At 36.7% G+C, this 14,418-nt stretch overlaps 19 non-coding genes across 19 annotated transcripts; all 19 read left to right on the forward strand.

Annotated features, from left to right (window-relative positions):
• Window positions 1-741: 741 nt before the first annotated feature.
• TRNAL-AAG (transfer RNA leucine (anticodon AAG)) lies at window positions 742-823 on the forward strand. Its single transcript has one exon. It is a non-coding gene; the product is annotated as a tRNA-Leu (tRNA).
• Window positions 824-1,238: 415 nt separating this feature from the next.
• TRNAL-UAG (transfer RNA leucine (anticodon UAG)) lies at window positions 1,239-1,320 on the forward strand. The gene has a single exon. It is a non-coding gene; the product is annotated as a tRNA-Leu (tRNA).
• Window positions 1,321-1,730: 410 nt separating this feature from the next.
• TRNAL-UAG (transfer RNA leucine (anticodon UAG)) lies at window positions 1,731-1,812 on the forward strand. Its single transcript has one exon. It is a non-coding gene; the product is annotated as a tRNA-Leu (tRNA).
• Window positions 1,813-2,549: 737 nt separating this feature from the next.
• On the forward strand, window positions 2,550-2,631 carry TRNAL-AAG (transfer RNA leucine (anticodon AAG)). The gene has a single exon. It is a non-coding gene; the product is annotated as a tRNA-Leu (tRNA).
• Window positions 2,632-3,860: 1,229 nt separating this feature from the next.
• Window positions 3,861-3,942, forward strand: TRNAL-AAG (transfer RNA leucine (anticodon AAG)). The gene has a single exon. It is a non-coding gene; the product is annotated as a tRNA-Leu (tRNA).
• A 411-nt stretch (window positions 3,943-4,353) lies between these two features.
• TRNAL-UAG (transfer RNA leucine (anticodon UAG)) lies at window positions 4,354-4,435 on the forward strand. The gene has a single exon. It is a non-coding gene; the product is annotated as a tRNA-Leu (tRNA).
• Window positions 4,436-5,172: 737 nt separating this feature from the next.
• Window positions 5,173-5,254, forward strand: TRNAL-AAG (transfer RNA leucine (anticodon AAG)). The gene has a single exon. It is a non-coding gene; the product is annotated as a tRNA-Leu (tRNA).
• Window positions 5,255-6,483: 1,229 nt separating this feature from the next.
• Window positions 6,484-6,565, forward strand: TRNAL-AAG (transfer RNA leucine (anticodon AAG)). The gene has a single exon. It is a non-coding gene; the product is annotated as a tRNA-Leu (tRNA).
• A 409-nt stretch (window positions 6,566-6,974) lies between these two features.
• Window positions 6,975-7,056, forward strand: TRNAL-UAG (transfer RNA leucine (anticodon UAG)). Its single transcript has one exon. It is a non-coding gene; the product is annotated as a tRNA-Leu (tRNA).
• Window positions 7,057-8,266: 1,210 nt separating this feature from the next.
• Window positions 8,267-8,348, forward strand: TRNAL-UAG (transfer RNA leucine (anticodon UAG)). Its single transcript has one exon. It is a non-coding gene; the product is annotated as a tRNA-Leu (tRNA).
• Window positions 8,349-9,085: 737 nt separating this feature from the next.
• TRNAL-AAG (transfer RNA leucine (anticodon AAG)) lies at window positions 9,086-9,167 on the forward strand. Its single transcript has one exon. It is a non-coding gene; the product is annotated as a tRNA-Leu (tRNA).
• Window positions 9,168-9,578: 411 nt separating this feature from the next.
• On the forward strand, window positions 9,579-9,660 carry TRNAL-UAG (transfer RNA leucine (anticodon UAG)). Its single transcript has one exon. It is a non-coding gene; the product is annotated as a tRNA-Leu (tRNA).
• A 737-nt stretch (window positions 9,661-10,397) lies between these two features.
• TRNAL-AAG (transfer RNA leucine (anticodon AAG)) lies at window positions 10,398-10,479 on the forward strand. Its single transcript has one exon. It is a non-coding gene; the product is annotated as a tRNA-Leu (tRNA).
• A 411-nt stretch (window positions 10,480-10,890) lies between these two features.
• On the forward strand, window positions 10,891-10,972 carry TRNAL-UAG (transfer RNA leucine (anticodon UAG)). The gene has a single exon. It is a non-coding gene; the product is annotated as a tRNA-Leu (tRNA).
• A 737-nt stretch (window positions 10,973-11,709) lies between these two features.
• On the forward strand, window positions 11,710-11,791 carry TRNAL-AAG (transfer RNA leucine (anticodon AAG)). Its single transcript has one exon. It is a non-coding gene; the product is annotated as a tRNA-Leu (tRNA).
• Window positions 11,792-12,202: 411 nt separating this feature from the next.
• Window positions 12,203-12,284, forward strand: TRNAL-UAG (transfer RNA leucine (anticodon UAG)). The gene has a single exon. It is a non-coding gene; the product is annotated as a tRNA-Leu (tRNA).
• A 737-nt stretch (window positions 12,285-13,021) lies between these two features.
• On the forward strand, window positions 13,022-13,103 carry TRNAL-AAG (transfer RNA leucine (anticodon AAG)). Its single transcript has one exon. It is a non-coding gene; the product is annotated as a tRNA-Leu (tRNA).
• A 411-nt stretch (window positions 13,104-13,514) lies between these two features.
• On the forward strand, window positions 13,515-13,596 carry TRNAL-UAG (transfer RNA leucine (anticodon UAG)). The gene has a single exon. It is a non-coding gene; the product is annotated as a tRNA-Leu (tRNA).
• A 737-nt stretch (window positions 13,597-14,333) lies between these two features.
• On the forward strand, window positions 14,334-14,415 carry TRNAL-AAG (transfer RNA leucine (anticodon AAG)). The gene has a single exon. It is a non-coding gene; the product is annotated as a tRNA-Leu (tRNA).
• Window positions 14,416-14,418: the final 3 nt, after the last annotated feature.

Below are 14,418 nucleotides of genomic sequence, written 5' to 3' on the forward strand. Positions count from 1 at the left end.
AAATTAACTGTTTTCCAAAAACAAAATCAGTTATTTTCTCTTAAAGTTCAAATTCTATCTGGTGTATGATAGTTGCTGGGACAATTCAACAACAGAGTTCAAAAAAGTCTATCATATCTACTAGATACTTTTCAAAAATATTTCTAAAGACTGTAGAGACATAAAAATTAACTTGAAGTGATTACAATTGGATGCATTGGGCATCCTGGCATTCAGGAAGCTGCAAGTCAGGAAACTGATAGCAGAATCCCAAACACTGGTAAAACGACTGATTTTGGAACTCTGTCCTATGTGTAGGGGATGTTATGGTTCAATGGCAGGGGGTGGGGTAATGGTTAGGCACTAAGAAGGGAGGTTAAGAGTTTGGAACTATAGGAGTATGTTTAAGGTTATGCTGCAGATAGGAAGGGTCATGGTAAGATACTAAGAGATTTTGGAGTTAGGCATTGGAAGGAAAAGAATTAAGGATAGGCTGCAGGTATGTTCAGTGTTAGAGTTAGGGGCTCGATGTTGAAAGTTAGAAGGCTAACCTAGCAAGTGTCAGAATTGTGAGCATTGAGATGTCCCTAATATTGCAATGACCACCAGAAACCCAAGCACCAGTATCACGTACCTAACCCTAACCATATGTGAATGCTCTAATAAATCTCAATATGTTTTTTTACTTCATATAAAGTGAACAAAACACATTTAAATAATCATTTGATAGATCTTTGAGCCACATGAACACTGCACCCATGAGGTAGCATGGCCGAGCGGTCTAAGGCGCTGGATTAAGGCTCCAGTCTGTTCGGAGGCGTGGGTTCAAATCCCACTGCTGCCATATTTATAATTTATATATATTGTTAGAGGTTGATGTTTTCATTGTTCTTTCCACAATAATGCAATTCAATTAAAAAATAAGTGTTCATCATCACATTGTTATAACAACTAATTTCTTTCTTTGCTAACTTCCCAAAGCTGCCATATAAATTTTTCAAAGAAAATGTCAGTGATTGGTTTCAAAGTGGTAAACTCGACTAAAATGCAAATTAATTAAAAGTTAACCATTTCTCATCTAGATTGCATGGCAACCAATATTCTTTAAAAAAAAATCTTTTCTCACTGATGTTAAGAGCATCTAAAATGCTTAACATAAAACAGATTTTTACATATTTCTTTACTACAACAACAACATTTTCTGCAATTTCTAGTTCTAGATTCCAGACTGTGAGAAACTATGAGTTACCTTTAAGTGTGGTAGCATGGCCGAGCGGTCTAAGGCGCTGGATTTAGGCTCCAGTCTCTTCGGAGGCGTGGGTTCAAATCCCACTGCTGCCATATTTATTATTGATATATATTGTTAGAGGTTGATGTTTTCATTGTTCTTTCCACAATAATGCAATTCAATTAAAAAATAAGTGTTCATCATCACATTGTTATAACAGCTAATTTCTTTCTTTGCTAACTTCCCAAAGCTGCCATATAAATTTTTCAAAGAAAATGTCAGTGATTGGTTTCAAAGTGGTAAACTCGACTAAAATGCAAATTAATTAAAAATTAACCATTTCTCATCTAGATTGCATGGCAACCAATATTCTTTAAAAAAAAATTCTCACTTATGTTAAGAGCATCTAAAATGCTTAACATAAAACAGATTTTTACGTATTTCTTTACTACAACAACAACATTTTCTGTAATTCTAGTTCTAGATTCCAGACTGTGAGAAACTATGAGCTACCTTTAAGTGTGGTAGCATGGCCGAGCGGTCTAAGGCGCTGGATTTAGGCTCCAGTCTCTTTGGAGGCGTGGGTTCAAATCCCACTGCTGCCATAATTATTTTCCAAAAACAAAATAAGTTATTTTCTCTTAAAGTTCAAATTCTATCTGGTGTATGATAGTTGCTGGGACAATTCAACAACAGAGTTCAAAAAAGTTTATCATATCTACTAGATACTTTTCAAAAATATTTCTAAAGACTGTAGAGACATAAAAATTAACTTGAAGTGATTACAATTGGATGCATTGGGTATCCTGGCATTCGGTAAGCTGCAAGTCAGGAAACTGATAGCAGAATCCCAAACACTGGTAAAACGACTGATTTTGGAACTCTGTCCTATGTGTAGGGGATGTTATGGTTCAATGGCAGGGGGTGGGGTAATGGTTAGGCACTAAGAAGGGAGGTTAAGAGTTTGGAACTATAGGAGTATGTTTAAGGTTATGCTGCAGATAGGAAGGGTCATGGTAAGATACTAAGAGGTTTTGGAGTTAGGCATTGGAAGGAAAAGAATTAAGGATAGGCTGCAGGTATGTTCAGTGTTAGAGTTAGGGGCTCGATGTTGAAAGTTAGAAGGCTAACCTAGAAAGTGTAAGAATTGTGAGCATTAAGATGTCCCTAATATTGCAATGACCACCAGAAACCCAAGCACCAGTATCACGTTCCTAACCCTAACCATATGTGAATGCTCTAATAAATCTCAATATGTTTTTTTACTTCATATAAAGTGAACAAAACACATTTAAATAATCATTTGATAGATCTTTGAGCCACATGAACACTGCACCCATGAGGTAGCATGGCCGAGCGGTCTAAGGCGCTGGATTAAGGCTCCAGTCTCTTCGGAGGCGTGGGTTCAAATCCCACTGCTGCCATATTTATTATTGATATATATTGTTAGAGGTTGATGTTTTCATTGTTATTTCCACAATAATGCAATTCAATTAGAAAAAAAGTGTTCATCATCACATTGTTATAACAGCTAATTTCTTTCTTTGCTAACTTCCCAAAGCTGCCATATAAATTTTTCAAAGAAAATGTCAGTGATTGGTTTCAAAGTGGTAAACTCGACTAAAATGCAAATTAATTAAAAATTAACCATTTCTCATCTAGATTGCATGGCAACCAATATTCTTTAAAAAAAAATTCTCACTTATGTTAAGAGCATCTAAAATGATTAACATAAAACATATTTTTACGTATTTCTTTACTAGAACAACAACATTTTCTGTAATTCTAGTTCTAGATTCCAGACTGTGAGAAACTATGACTTACCTTTAAGTGTGGTAGCATGGCCGAGCGGTCTAAGGCGCTGGTGTTAGGCTCCAGTCTCTTCGGAGGCATGGGTTCAAATCCCACTGCTGCCATAATTATTTTCCAAAAACAAAATCAGTTATTTTCTCTTAAAGTTCAAATTCTATCTGGTGTATGATAGTTTCTGGGACAATTCAACAACAGAGTTCAAAAAAGTTTATCATATCTACTAGATACTTTTCAAAAATATTTCTAAAGACTGTAGAGACATAAAAATTAACTTGAAGTGATTACAATTGGATGCATTGGGCATCCTGGCATTCGGGAAGCTGCAAGTCAGGAAACTGATAGCAGAATCCCAAACACTGGTAAAACGACTGATTTTGGAACTCTGTCCTATGTGTAGGGGATGTTATGGTTCAATGGCAGGGGGTGGGGTAATGGTTAGGCACTAAGAAGGGAGGTTAAGAGTTTGGAACTATAGGAGTATGTTTAAGGTTATGCTGCAGATAGGAAGGGTCATGGTAAGATACTAAGAGATTTTGGAGTTAGGCATTGGAAGGAAAAGAATTAAGGATAGGCTGCAGGTATGTTCAGTGTTAGAGTTAGGGGCTCGATGTTGAAAGTTAGAAGGCTAACCTAGCAAGTGTCAGAATTGTGAGCATTGAGATGTCCCTAATATTGCAATGACCACCAGAAACCCAAGCACCAGTATCACGTACCTAACCCTAACCATATGTGAATGCTCTAATAAATCTCAATATGTTTTTTTACTTCATATAAAGTGAACAAAACACATTTAAATAATCATTTGATAGATCTTTGAGCCACATGAACATTGCACCCATGAGGTAGCATGGCCGAGCGGTCTAAGGCGCTGGATTAAGGCTCCAGTCTCTTTGGAGGCGTGGGTTCAAATCCCACTGCTGCCATATTTATTATTGATATATATTGTTAGAGGTTGATGTTTTCATTGTTCTTTCCACAATAATGCAATTCAATTAAAAAATAAGTGTTCATCATCACATTGTTATAACAGCTAATTTCTTTCTTTGCTAACTTCCCAAAGCTGCCATATAAATTTTTCAAAGAAAATGTCAGTGATTGGTTTCAAAGTGGTAAACTCGACTAAAATGCAAATTAATTAAAAATTAACCATTTCTCATCTAGATTGCATGGCAACCAATATTCTTTAAAAAAAAATTCTCACTTATGTTAAGAGCATCTAAAATGCTTAACATAAAACAGATTTTTACGTATTTCTTTACTACAACAACAACATTTTCTGTAATTTCTAGTTCTAGATTCCAGACTGTGAGAAACTATGAGTTACCTTTAAGTGTGGTAGCATGGCCGAGCGGTCTAAGGCGCTGGATTTAGGCTCCAGTCTCTACGGAGGCGTGGGTTCAAATCCCACTGCTGCCATAATTATTTTCCAAAAACAAAATCAGTTATTTTCTCTTAAAGTTCAAATTCTATCTGGTGTATGATAGTTGCTGGGACAATTCAACAACAGAGTTCAAAAAAGTTTATCATATCTACTAGATACTTTTCAAAAATATTTCTAAAGACTGTACAGACATAAAAATTAACTTGAAGTGATTACAATTGGATGCATTGGGCATCCTGGCATTCGGTAAGCTGCAAGTCAGGAAACTGATAGCAGAATCCCAAGCACTGGTAAAACGACTGATTTTGGAACTCTGTCCTATGTGTAGGGGATGTTATGGTTCAATGGCAGGGGGTGGGGTAATGGTTAGGCACTAAGAAGGGAGGTTAAGAGTTTGGAACTATAGGAGTATGTTTAAGGTTATGCTGCAGATAGGAAGGGTCATGGTAAGATACTAAGAGGTTTTGGAGTTAGGCATTGGAAGGAAAAGAATTAAGGATAGGCTGCAGGTATGTTCAGTGTTAGAGTTAGGGGCTCGATGTTGAAAGTTAGAAGGCTAACCTAGCAAGTGTCAGAAATGTGAGCATTAAGATGTCCCTAATATTGCAATGACCACCAGAAACCCAAGCACCAGTATCACGTACCTAACCCTAACCATATGTGAATGCTCTAATAAATCTCAATATGTTTTTTTACTTCATATAAAGTGAACAAAACACATTTAAATAATCATTTGATAGATCTTTGAGCCACATGAACACTGCACCCATGAGGTAGCATGGCCGAGCGGTCTAAGGCGCTGGATTAAGGCTCCAGTCTCTTCGGAGGCGTGGGTTCAAATCCCACTGCTGCCATATTTATTATTGATATATATTGTTAGAGGTTGATGTTTTCATTGTTATTTCCACAATAATGCAATTCAATTAGAAAAAAAGTGTTCATCATCACATTGTTATAACAGCTAATTTCTTTCTTTGCTAACTTCCCAAAGCTGCCATATAAATTTTTCAAAGAAAATGTCAGTGATTGGTTTCAAAGTGGTAAACTCGACTAAAATGCAAATTAATTAAAAATTAACCATTTCTCATCTAGATTGCATGGCAACCAATATTCTTTAAAAAAAAATTCTCACTTATGTTAAGAGCATCTAAAATGCTTAACATAAAACATATTTTTACGTATTTCTTTACTACAACAACAACATTTTCTGTAATTCTAGTTCTAGATTCCAGACTGTGAGAAACTATGAGTTACCTTTAAGTGTGGTAGCATGGCCGAGCGGTCTAAGGCGCTGGATTTAGGCTCCACTCTCTTCGGAGGTGTGGGTTCAAATCCCACTGCTGCCATAATTATTTTCCAAAAACAAAATCAGTTATTTTCTCTTAAAGTTCAAATTCTATCTGGTGTATGATAGTTGCTGGGACAATTCAACAACAGAGTTCAAAAAAGTTTATCATATCTACTAGATACTTTTCAAAAATATTTCTAAAGACTGTAGAGACATAAAAATTAACTTGAAGTGATTACAATTGGATGCATTGGGCATCCTGGCATTCGGGAAGCTGCAAGTCAGGAAACTGATAGCAGAATCCCAAACACTGGTAAAACGACTGATTTTGGAACTCTGTCCTATGTGTAGGGGATGTTATGGTTCAATGGCAGGGGGTGGGGTAATGGTTAGGCACTAAGAAGGGAGGTTAAGAGTTTGGAACTATAGGAGTATGTTTAAGGTTATGCTGCAGATAGGAAGGGTCATGGTAAGATACTAAGAGATTTTGGAGTTAGGCATTGGAAGGAAAAGAATTAAGGATAGGCTGCAGGTATGTTCAGTGTTAGAGTTAGGGGCTCGATGTTGAAAGTTAGAAGGCTAACCTAGCAAGTGTCAGAATTGTGAGCATTGAGATGTCTCTAATATTGCAATGACCACCAGAAACCCAAGCACCAGTATCACGTACCTAACCCTAACCATATGTGAATGCTCTAATAAATCTCAATATGTTTTTTTACTTCATATAAAGTGAACAAAACACATTTAAATAATCATTTGATAGATCTTTAAGCCACATGAACACTTCACCCATGAGGTAGCATGGCCGAGAGGTCTAAGGCGCTGGATTAAGGCTCCAGTCTCTTTGGAGGCGTGGGTTCAAATCCCACTGCTGCCATATTTATTATTGATATATATTGTTAGAGGTTGATGTTTTCATTGTTCTTTCCACAATAATGCAATTCAATTAAAAAATAAGTGTTCATCATCACATTGTTATAACAGCTAATTTCTTTCTTTGCTAACTTCCCAAAGCTGCCATATAAATTTTTCAAAGAAAATGTCAGTGATTGGTTTCAAAGTGGTAAACTCGACTAAAATGCAAATTAATTAAAAATTAACCATTTCTCATCTAGATTGCATGGCAACCAATATTCTTTAAAAAAAATTCTCACTTATGTTAAGAGCATCTAAAATGCTTAACATAAAACAGATTTTTACGTATTTCTTTACTACAACAACAACATTTTCTGTAATTCTAGTTCTAGATTCCAGACTGTGAGAAACTATGAGCTACCTTAAATTGTGGTAGCATGGCCGAGCGGTCTAAGGCGCTGGATTTAGGCTCCAGTCTCTTTGGAGGCGTGGGTTAAAATCCCACTGCTGCCATAATTATTTTCCAAAAACAAAATCAGTTATTTTCTCTTAAAGTTCAAATTCTATCTGGTGTATGATAGTTGCTGGGACAATTCAACAACAGAGTTCAAAAAAGTTTATCATATCTACTAGATACTTTTCAAAAATATTTCTAAAGACTGTAGAGACATAAAAATTAACTTGAAGTGATTACAATTGGATGCATTGGGCATCCTGGCATTCGGGAAGCTGCAAGTCAGGAAACTGATAGCAGAATCCCAAACACTGGTAAAACGACTGATTTTGGAACTCTGTCCTATGTGTAGGGGATGTTATGGTTCAATGGCAGGGGGTGGGGTAATGGTTAGGCACTAAGAAGGGAGGTTAAGAGTTTGGAACTATAGGAGTATGTTTAAGGTTATGCTGCAGATAGGAAGGGTCATGGTAAGATACTAAGAGATTTTGGAGTTAGGCATTGGAAGGAAAAGAATTAAGGATAGGCTGCAGGTATGTTCAGTGTTAGAGTTATGGGCTCGATGTTGAAAGTTAGAAGGCTAACCTAGCAAGTGTCAGAATTGTGAGCATTGAGATGTCCCTAATATTGCAATGACCACCAGAAACCCAAGCACCAGTATCACGTACCTAACCCTAACCATATGTGAATGCTCTAATAAATCTCAATATGTTTTTTTACTTCATATAAAGTGAACAAAACACATTTAAATAATCATTTGATAGATCTTTGAGCCACATGAACACTGCACCCATGAGGTAGCATGGCCGAGTGGTCTAAGGCGCTGGAGGCGTGGGTTCAACTCCCACTGCTGCCATATTTATTATTGATATACATTGTTAGAGGTTGATGTTTTCATTGTTCTTTCCACAATAGTGCAATTCAATTAAAAAATAAGTGTTCATCATCACATTGTGATAACAGCTAATTTCTTTCTTTGCTAACTTCCCAAAGCTGCCATATAAATTTTTCAAAGAAAATGTCAGTGATTGGTTTCAAAGTGGTAAACTCGACTAAAATGCAAATTAATTAAAAATTAACCATTTCTCATCTAGTTTGCATGGCAACCAATATTCTTTAAAAAAAATCTTTTCTCACTTATGTTAAGAGCATCTAAAATGCTTAACATAAAACATATTTTTACGTATTTCTTTACTACAACAACAACATTTTCATTAATTCTAGTTCTAGATTCCAGACTGTGAGAAACTATAAGTTACCTTTAAGTGTGGTAGCATGGCCGAGTGGTCTAAGGCGCTGGATTTAGGCTCCAGTCTCTTTGGAGGTGTGGGTTCAAATCCCACTGCTGCCATAATTATTTTCCAAAAACAAAATCAGTTATTTTCTCTTAAAGTTCAAATTCTATCTGGTGTATGATAGTTGCTGGGACAATTCAACAACAGAGTTCAAAAAAGTTTATCATATCTACTAGATACTTTTCAAAAATATTTCTAAAGACTGTAGAGACATAAAAATTAACTTGAAGTGATTACAATTGGATGCATTGGGCATCCTGGCATTCGGGAAGCTGCAAGTCAGGAAACTGATAGCAGAATCCCAAACACTGGTAAAACGACTGATTTTGGAACTCTGTCCTATGTGTAGGGGATGTTATGGTTCAATGGCAGGGGGTGGGGTAATGGTTAGGCACTTAGAAGGGAGGTTAAGAGTTTGGAACTATAGGAGTATGTTTAAGGTTATGCTGCAGATAGGAAGGGTCATGGTAAGATACTAAGAGGTTTTGGAGTTAGGCATTGGAAGGAAAAGAATTAAGGATAGGCTGCAGGTATGTTCAGTGTTAGAGTTAGGGGCTCGATGTTGAAAGTTAGAAGGCTAACCTAGCAAGTGTCAGAATTGTGAGCATTGAGATGTCCCTAATATTGCAATGACCACCAGAAACCCAAGCACCAGTATCACGTACCTAACCCTAACCATATGTGAATGCTCTAATAAATCTCAATATGTTTTTTTACTTCATATAAAGTGAACAAAACACATTTAAATAATCATTTGATAGATCTTTGAGCCACAGGAACACTGCACCCATGAGGTAGCATGGCCGAGCGGTCTAAGGCGCTGGATTAAGGCTCCAGTCTCTTCGGAGGCGTGGGTTCAAATCCCACTGCTGCCATATTTATTATTGATATATATTGTTAGAGGTTGATGTTTTCATTGTTCTTTCCACAATAATGCAATTCAATTAAAAAATAAGTGTTCATCATCACATTGTTATAACAGCTAATTTCTTTCTTTGCTAACTTCCCAAAGCTGCCATATACATTTTTCAAAGAAAATGTCAGTGATTGGTTTCAAAGTGGTAAACTCGACTAAAATGCAAATTAATTAAAAATTAACCATTTCTCATCTAGATTGCATGGCAACCAATATTCTTTAAAAAAAAATTCTCACTTATGTTAAGAGCATCTAAAATGCTTAACATAAAAAAGATTTTTACGTATTTCTTTACTACAACAACAACATTTTCTGTAATTTCTAGTTCTAGATTCCAGACTGTGAGAAACTATGAGTTACCTTTAAGTGTGGTAGCATGGCCGAGCGGTCTAAGGCACTGGATTTAGGCTCCAGTCTCTTCGGAGGCGTGGGTTCAAATCCCACTGCTGCCATAATTATTTTCCAAAAACAAAATCAGTTATTTTCTCTTAAAGTTCAAATTCTATCTGGTGTATGATAGTTGCTGGGACAATTCAACAACAGAGTTCAAAAAAGTTTATCATATCTACTAGATACTTTTCAAAAATATTTCTAAAGACTGTAGAGACATAAAAATTAACTTGAAGTGATTACAATTGGATGCATTGGGCATCCTGGCATTCGGGAAGCTGCAAGTCAGGAAACTGATAGCAGAATCCCAAACACTGGTAAAACGACTGATTTTGGAACTCTGTCCTATGTGTAGGGGATGTTATGGTTCAATGGCAGGGGGTGGGGTAATGGTTAGGCACTTAGAAGGGAGGTTAAGAGTTTGGAACTATAGGAGTATGTTTAAGGTTATGCTGCAGATAGGAAGGGTCATGGTAAGATACTAAGAGGTTTTGGAGTTAGGCATTGGAAGGAAAAGAATTAAGGATAGGCTGCAGGTATGTTCAGTGTTAGAGTTAGGGGCTCGATGTTGAAAGTTAGAAGGCTAACCTAGCAAGTGTCAGAATTGTGAGCATTGAGATGTCCCTAATATTGCAATGACCACCAGAAACCCAAGCACCAGTATCACGTACCTAACCCTAACCATATGTGAATGCTCTAATAAATCTCAATATGTTTTTTTACTTCATATAAAGTGAACAAAACACATTTAAATAAACATTTGATAGATCTTTGAGCCACATGAATAATGCACCCATGAGGTAGCATGGCCGAGCGGTCTAAGGCGCTGGATTAAGGCTCCAGTCTCTTCGGAGGCGTGGGTTCAAATCCCACTGCTGCCATATTTATTATTGATATATATTGTTAGAGGTTGATGTTTTCATTGTTCTTTCCACAATAATGCAATTCAATTAAAAAATAAGTGTTCATCATCACATTGTTATAACAGCTAATTTCTTTCTTTGCTAACTTCCCAAAGCTGCCATATAAATTTTTCAAAGAAAATGTCAGTGATTGGTTTCAAAGTGGTAAACTCGACTAAAATGCAAATTAATTAAAAATTAACCATTTCTCATTTAGATTGCATGGCAACCAATATTCTTTAAAAAAAAATTCTCACTTATGTTAAGAGCATCTAAAATGCTTAACATAAAACATATTTTTACGTATTTCTTTACTACAACAACAACATTTTCTGTAATTTCTAGTTCTAGATTCCAGACTGTGAGAAACTATGAGTTACCTTTAAGTGTGGTAGCATGGCCGAGCGGTCTAAGGCGCTGGATTTAGGCTCCAGTCTCTTCGGAGGCGTGGGTTCAAATCCCACTGCTGCCATAATTATTTTCCAAAAACAAAATCAGTTATTTTCTCTTAAAGTTCAAATTCTATCTGGTGTATGATAGTTGCTGGGACAATTCAACAACAGAGTTCAAAAAAGTTTATCATATCTACTAGATACTTTTCAAAAATATTTCTAAAGACTGTAGAGACATAAAAATTAACTTGAAGTGATTACAATTGGATGCATTGGGCATCCTGGCATTCGGGAAGCTGCAAGTCAGGAAACTGATAGCAGAATCCCAAACACTGGTAAAACGACTGATTTTGGAACTCTGTCCTATGTGTAGGGGATGTTATGGTTCAATGGCAGGGGGTGGGGTAATGGTTAGGCACTAAGAAGGGAGGTTAAGAGTTTGGAACTATAGGAGTATGTTTAAGGTTATGCTGCAGATAGGAAGGGTCATGGTAAGATACTAAGAGATTTTGGAGTTAGGCATTGGAAGGAAAAGAATTAAGGATAGGCTGCAGGTATGTTCAGTGTTAGAGTTAGGGGCTCGATGTTGAAAGTTAGAAGGCTAACCTAGCAAGTGTCAGAATTGTGAGCATTGAGATGTCCCTAATATTGCAATGACCACCAGAAACCCAAGCACCAGTATCACGTACCTAACCCTAACCATATGTGAATGCTCTAATAAATCTCAATATGTTTTTTTACTTCATATAAAGTGAACAAAACACATTTAAATAAACATTTGATAGATCTTTGAGCCACATGAACGCTGCACCCATGAGGTAGCATGGCCGAGCGGTCTAAGGCGCTGGATTAAGGCTCCAGTCTCTTCGGAGGTGTGGGTTCAAATCCCACTGCTGCCATATTTATTATTGATATATATTGTTAGAGGTTGATGTTTTCATTGTTCTTTCCACAATAATGCAATTCAATTAAAAAATAAGTGTTCATCATCACATTGTTATAACAGCTAATTTCTTTCTTTGCTAACTTCCCAAAGCTGCCATATAAATTTTTCAAAGAAAATGTCAGTGATTGGTTTCAAAGTGGTAAACTCGACTAAAATGCAAATTAATTAAAAATTAACCATTTCTCATTTAGATTGCATGGCAACCAATATTCTTTAAAAAAAAATTCTCACTTATGTTAAGAGCATCTAAAATGCTTAACATAAAACATATTTTTACGTATTTCTTTACTACAACAACAACATTTTCTGTAATTTCTAGTTCTAGATTCCAGACTGTGAGAAACTATGAGTTACCTTTAAGTGTGGTAGCATGGCCGAGCGGTCTAAGGCGCTGGATTTAGGCTCCAGTCTCTTCGGAGGCGTGGGTTCAAATCCCACTGCTGCCATAATTATTTTCCAAAAACAAAATCAGTTATTTTCTCTTAAAGTTCAAATTCTATCTGGTGTATGATAGTTGCTGGGACAATTCAACAACAGAGTTCAAAAAAGTTTATCATATCTACTAGATACTTTTCAAAAATATTTCTAAAGACTGTAGAGACATAAAAATTAACTTGAAGTGATTACAATTGGATGCATTGGGCATCCTGGCATTCGGGAAGCTGCAAGTCAGGAAACTGATAGCAGAATCCCAAACACTGGTAAAACGACTGATTTTGGAACTCTGTCCTATGTGTAGGGGATGTTATGGTTCAATGGCAGGGGGTGGGGTAATGGTTAGGCACTAAGAAGGGAGGTTAAGAGTTTGGAACTATAGGAGTATGTTTAAGGTTATGCTGCAGATAGGAAGGGTCATGGTAAGATACTAAGAGATTTTGGAGTTAGGCATTGGAAGGAAAAGAATTAAGGATAGGCTGCAGGTATGTTCAGTGTTAGAGTTAGGGGCTCGATGTTGAAAGTTAGAAGGCTAACCTAGCAAGTGTCAGAATTGTGAGCATTGAGATGTCCCTAATATTGCAATGACCACCAGAAACCCAAGCACCAGTATCACGTACCTAACCCTAACCATATGTGAATGCTCTAATAAATCTCAATATGTTTTTTTACTTCATATAAAGTGAACAAAACACATTTAAATAAACATTTGATAGATCTTTGAGCCACATGAACACTGCACCCATGAGGTAGCATGGCCGAGCGGTCTAAGGCGCTGGATTAAGGCTCCAGTCTCTTCGGAGGTGTGGGTTCAAATCCCACTGCTGCCATATTTATTATTGATATATATTGTTAGAGGTTGATGTTTTCATTGTTCTTTCCACAATAATGCAATTCAATTAAAAAATAAGTGTTCATCATCACATTGTTATAACAGCTAATTTCTTTCTTTGCTAACTTCCCAAAGCTGCCATATAAATTTTTCAAAGAAAATGTCAGTGATTGGTTTCAAAGTGGTAAACTCGACTAAAATGCAAATTAATTAAAAATTAACCATTTCTCATTTAGATTGCATGGCAACCAATATTCTTTAAAAAAAAATTCTCACTTATGTTAAGAGCATCTAAAATGCTTAACATAAAACATATTTTTACGTATTTCTTTACTACAACAACAACATTTTCTGTAATTTCTAGTTCTAGATTCCAGACTGTGAGAAACTATGAGTTACCTTTAAGTGTGGTAGCATGGCCGAGCGGTCTAAGGCGCTGGATTTAGGCTCCAGTCTCTTCGGAGGCGTGGGTTCAAATCCCACTGCTGCCATAATTATTTTCCAAAAACAAAATCAGTTATTTTCTCTTAAAGTTCAAATTCTATCTGGTGTATGATAGTTGCTGGGACAATTCAACAACAGAGTTCAAAAAAGTTTATCATATCTACTAGATACTTTTCAAAAATATTTCTAAAGACTGTAGAGACATAAAAATTAACTTGAAGTGATTACAATTGGATGCATTGGGCATCCTGGCATTCGGGAAGCTGCAAGTCAGGAAACTGATAGCAGAATCCCAAACACTGGTAAAACGACTGATTTTGGAACTCTGTCCTATGTGTAGGGGATGTTATGGTTCAATGGCAGGGGGTGGGGTAATGGTTAGGCACTAAGAAGGGAGGTTAAGAGTTTGGAACTATAGGAGTATGTTTAAGGTTATGCTGCAGATAGGAAGGGTCATGGTAAGATACTAAGAGATTTTGGAGTTAGGCATTGGAAGGAAAAGAATTAAGGATAGGCTGCAGGTATGTTCAGTGTTAGAGTTAGGGGCTCGATGTTGAAAGTTAGAAGGCTAACCTAGCAAGTGTCAGAATTGTGAGCATTGAGATGTCCCTAATATTGCAATGACCACCAGAAACCCAAGCACCAGTATCACGTACCTAACCCTAACCATATGTGAATGCTCTAATAAATCTCAATATGTTTTTTTACTTCATATAAAGTGAACAAAACACATTTAAATAAACATTTGATAGATCTTTGAGCCACATGAACACTGCACCCATGAGGTAGCATGGCCGAGCGGTCTAAGGCGCTGGATTAAGGCTCCAGTCTCTTCGGAGGTGTGGGTTCAAATCCCACTGCTGCCATAT

The sequence above is a fragment of the Crinia signifera genome, unplaced genomic scaffold (genome assembly GCF_055691185.1).
Source record: "Crinia signifera unplaced genomic scaffold, ASM5569118v1 HAP2_SCAFFOLD_130, whole genome shotgun sequence".
NCBI lineage: Eukaryota > Metazoa > Chordata > Amphibia > Anura > Myobatrachidae > Crinia > Crinia signifera.